The sequence below is a fragment of the Thunnus thynnus genome, chromosome 11 (genome assembly GCF_963924715.1).
Source record: "Thunnus thynnus chromosome 11, fThuThy2.1, whole genome shotgun sequence".
Classification (NCBI taxonomy): Eukaryota; Metazoa; Chordata; class Actinopteri; order Scombriformes; family Scombridae; genus Thunnus; species Thunnus thynnus.
In genome coordinates, this window is record NC_089527.1 from 28,791,425 (window position 1) to 28,796,506 (window position 5,082).

At 38.7% G+C, this 5,082-nt stretch overlaps 1 pseudogene; it reads right to left on the reverse strand.

Annotated features, from left to right (window-relative positions):
* Window positions 1-666: 666 nt before the first annotated feature.
* On the reverse strand, window positions 667-4,795 carry LOC137193102 (acireductone dioxygenase-like; annotated as a pseudogene).
* Window positions 4,796-5,082: the final 287 nt, after the last annotated feature.

The following is a 5,082-nucleotide window of genomic DNA, read 5'->3' on the forward strand; positions in this document are numbered from 1 at the left end:
CCGATTGTAGTTTGTTGTAGTGGTTGTGAGGAGAATTGCGAGAAGACCTGGATGGCAATAACAATCATGAGTGTTTTTAAGATTGAGGAGAAACAATTAACATATCAACAGCAAGAGAAGAAAACGGCTCTACATTGTCGTGTGCCTCCATGTGCTAATTTGTCAAGATTAGCTTTCATCAGTCTCCTGTTGATCCTGAGGTACGGACTCAGTGGCTCATTAAGATCCATAGAGACAACTTCAATCAGGGGGCAGAGAAGACTCAACAAAGGAGTCTAAGTACTCATGCAGAATGACCCCTTTCAAAATGTTACATATTATTAAATGATCATTACGGATGGATTAATCTGTAAGCAGCATTTAAATCTAGATAGCTGAGATGAAGCTATTTTAAACGTACTTATATGTGCATAATATGTTTTTATCTGATCATATGTTTTGTATGTAGAATCTAAATCTAACCAGGAACGATAGTAACGGAGAAGAAGTGTAGCATAAAATGGAAATACTAAATAATAAATTGTGACTTGAGTAAATGTACTTATTTTCTACTATGAGACAGTCTACATGTGAGCTACATAATTTCATTTACCACTAAAAAGCATCTTAGTACATAACATGACTTCTTTGCTACAGGAGATCTGTCTTCAACATTCTATCTTAAAACCTGGCACAATAACATCAGAAGTTCTGCATCTAGTGTGAACAGTGTTCACATGGAGTTGAGTTTGTAGTTGATGTAGTCTGCTGCAGCCTTCTCTCAGGACCCCTGCAGAGAAGCCATGTACTTCTCATGGATGTCAAAGTCATTCAGCAGGTCAGTTGTGAGTTTTCTACACCGGCTCCCCCACAAACAGTCTTATGGCTTTTGTGTAGTTCTGTGGAAACAAACACATATTTTCATTATCGATTAATCTGTCAATTATTTTCTCAATTAATGCATTAGTTGTTTGATCATAAAATGTCAGAAAGTAGTAAATTGGTCTGTCACTTCTTCTCGAAGCTCAAGGCAACGTCCTCAAATGTCTTGTTTTGTCCAAGCCAATGCTGAAGTGCCAAAAACTGCAGTTCCTCGAATGGCCACTTGAGGCTGGCTCCAAAAGTGAGTCACTCCCCATAGACCCCCATGTTAAAATGTCCAACTTTACATCAGAAATAAACATGTTTACAGCCTGGTACAAAAAACGGTTTTGGTCTCTGTAGCTAATTTCCCCTTCCATGACAACTGTATGGGGGGTGAATTTTTTTATAACTCAACCCTTTAAATTTTATTAAGCTGTAAAGTTATGCATAATTAAGGATGTGGCTGCTTTGAGTGCCTGCCTCAGCTCCACCTCTTTGCCCATTTTGGATTAGCCGGGAGTTAGATGGAGTCAGGCACTGCCAAGATGGCAGTACTTTGAGCTTCAAAACCGATCTTCAGAAATCAATGGGTGACGTTACGGTGGCTACGTCCATATTTTTTACAGTCTGTGGTCCCGACCAACAGTCCACAACCCAATATTTACTACCTTAAAGGTCTAAGGACATCAGAAAATATTCACATTTTAGAAGCTGGAATCTTTCCTCTTAAAAAAATGACTCAATTAATCACTTATCAGAATAGTTGAAGATTAATTTTATAGTTGGCAACTACTGGTTAATCATTGCCGCTCTACACTCTTTTAATATGTTAATGTAACTGTCACTTTGTGCTGTCAAGCTGCTCTAGTCTCATTCAAATATTCTTTTCTGCAGCAACAAACCCCCTCAGGCATCATTTAAATTTCATCTCATCTAATCCAGTATGATGAGGCACTGTGAAACTGTCAGTGTTGAGCATCTACACTAAGATAGACGAGATAGCCAAAAAGTGTTTAACTACTTCCAGGTTTTTCAAAGGAATGTGCTGTCATATCAATAAAAAATCACTAACATGTATCCTTATGAATTATTTAATCCAGCTGTGAAGATTTTATCATTTATACTAGTTGATTCTTGTATCTGTGGGGTCAGTAATATTCAGAGTCTATTTGTCTGCCTATTTTCATGTAATTAGCTGTCAGACGTCCAGTCTTGTCTGGGGTAAAGCGGTGGTAGATGTCGGCTGACAGGGTGATCAGGTCACCCTTGCTCATAGCAATTCTGATCCATCTAACCTCCTTGTCCCTGATATTGAAGTGGGCCCCGCTGTCTCGGATGTACCAGATCTCATTGTCCAAGTGCAAATGTTCCCCTAAGAACATCTTCAGGTGAGTGGACAGAAATGAGAAGACTAATGGTTTTCTTCATTTAATTATAAGTCTTCATATCCAGTACATATGGTAACTGTCATTGTCTTCACCACAGACTGCTGTCATAAACCTCTGTAGAGCATAATTTTACTTCACTCCAGTTTGCCAACAAAGTGACAGTGTCTCAGAATTTCCTCAGAGTTAGGCAGTGTGTCTTTGTGAATAGTTATGGAGTCCATATGGTCATATGTAGTATAGTAGCCTTGGTCCTTTCGGATCTGCTGCAGTTCTGAGTCTGTTTCATAGTTATCAGCATTCAGCTGCAACAACAGCACAACAGCTCTGATCAGGAAACAAACTGTTGAAACTTACTTAAATTTGTTTGGTAATTTAATAATTTGTTACACGTCACAACAGTAAATCCCATTCAAGCAGTTTGCCCCTGATAGTGCTTTTTATGTACAGTATGTAATGAGAATACATTAGAGTGTAGCAGTCACCCATTTGTGGGACTTGCTATCATTTCCCTGTTCCAAATTCGTGTATCCCTGTTCCAAATTCGTATTGTATGTCGAAATCCATCTGGGTTGATTAGAGGGTTATTCAGATTACCTGTTGTGCAGGATGTGGGGACTGGCTTCCAAATAGTAATTGAGAGCAGCTGGGTGCATTCCCCTCTTGGCCAATCAAGGTGTGACGACGCCCTTTTTCTGGGGTTTAAGAGAGGAGAGAAACTGCACTCTCTGGTCACTCAGTTCTTTCCTCAACTGGTTGCAGACCTCATTTGTAGAGATAGTCAGACAGAAACTCTGGTCTGTTCAGGCCCTTTTGAGTCTTCTTTCTGGTCTTTTGCCTTTCTGGTTTGAGGGTACCTTTGAGGAACACTACAAAATAAATCTTTCAACCAATTGACCTGCGTTGGGTCTCTCCTAGTGTTATTTGTGCAAGAGGTTGTGCTTGCTGCACAATAGCCAGACACCTTCAAGCTTTATTTTGTTTATTTATTATACATATTAAAGAGGCATTTGTTTATACCTATCAAAGTAGATACTTATCGCATTTTTTCATTATAATTATCGAAGAGGCATTTTTTCATTAATACTGTTGAGGAGGCATTTGTTTAGTAAGGGGACGTTTCCCATTGTACGGAACGTTATGAGGTTCTGTAAGTGAATATTATTTGTTTTTGTTTTTTCTTTTTTTAATGTGGCTGGGAGCTGGTTCTCAGGCTTCTTCCTGATCAGTTGTGTTCAGGGAGAATCAGTACCACCACAAGAGGCACAAACTGGGGCTTAACTGGCAGTAAAAAAATCCACTAAAAATTGTAACTCACTTTCTAATTTGTGTGTTTATTTCCACGTCCCCAAGCTTAAACACAGGTTTTTACTCATAACATTTCCTTCCAACAACTTAACTATAAGCTTAACAACTTAAGAACTACACACTAAACGTTGACATATGTGTCGTACTTTTTCAGTTTTGACGTTCTCATTAGTTATGTAACACAAAGAAGTGTTAAATGAAGCTTTGTAACTTAAAGGTGCAGTGTGTAGAATTTAGTGGCATCTAGTGGAACGGAATGGGAAGAAATGGAATTTAATATTCATAAGTATATTTTAATTAGTGTGTTTTAGTTACCTTAGAATGAGCACTTTATATCTACATAGGGAGCGGGTCCTCTTCCATGGAGCCCACCATGTTGCACTGCTATGTTTCTATAGGAGCCCAGAATGGACAAACCAAACACTGGCTCTAGAGAGGGCCTTTCATGTTTTTTTTGCAAGTTTCGCAGCCTAGGTTCTCCTACATGCTTGGAAGGGGAGGGGGGTGGGGGGGTATTCAGTTGGTTGCAATCTGCAACCTCAACGCTAGATGCCACTAAATCCTAAACCTTGTTCCTTTAATATTGTACATATACATAAAGCACAATTTTGACTTTAGCTATTCAGAATATAAATGTTTATCATGGTTAAGCTTTTATATAGAAACTTTAAGGCAGCAGCTTGCTGTGGCTGTAATTTACCTTCCAGTTTAAAACTCCAATCAAATACTAGGGAAACAGGCTGATTCGGGTTCAGTTTGTGTAGCTTCATCAGAGCTGTCAATGTACCAAGCCTCTATCCCCATTCGGTTTTTGGAACATTGTAAGGAAATTAAAATAGATAAGTCTGAGTAGTCTATAATGTTAGTGTCTTAATTTACTCAAACCTACATTCAAACATAGTTTGTACAACAGTTAATACTGAACAGCATGCAGATAAATGAAAGTGAACATACAGCAAAGAACAACAGCCACCACAGCCAGTTTCTGGTTTCTTCATGAAGGCAGGTAACATTTATGTTACCTACTTCAGATGTTGATGATATAGAGTTACAGAACCTATCCTAGCCACATCAAATCCCCAGAAAATAATTAGCACAGAACTGGCTTGAAACTGATGAACAACTGAACTATCTTCCTTCCTACTCTGAGCTTGTGAGGTTTCTCATATTTCCTCACAGACCTTTGGCAGCTAGCTCGGATGCTCACTGTCCCTGTTCGTTGATCTTTGTTTGATACTGGGGACGATATCACCTTATCATCAACACACCTAAAACTTGGTCATATTTGTCAAATTGTTGTCAAATTATCCAATGTTAGATAGCAAAGTAAGCTGGTTAGCAAGATAGCTAATCCTCTGTGGCTGTTTATGTTAGTTAGCTATCAAGCTAGCAAGTTAACTTACCTTTGTATTTATTCATGTAACTGGAGACATAAAGTTACATCTTGAAGCTTCTCTCACTTATTCCTTGGTGCTGATGTTGCAGCTTGAATGATGTGGTGAACATCATTGTTAGTTATCTTTGGAATATCTTGAAGACATCGCAT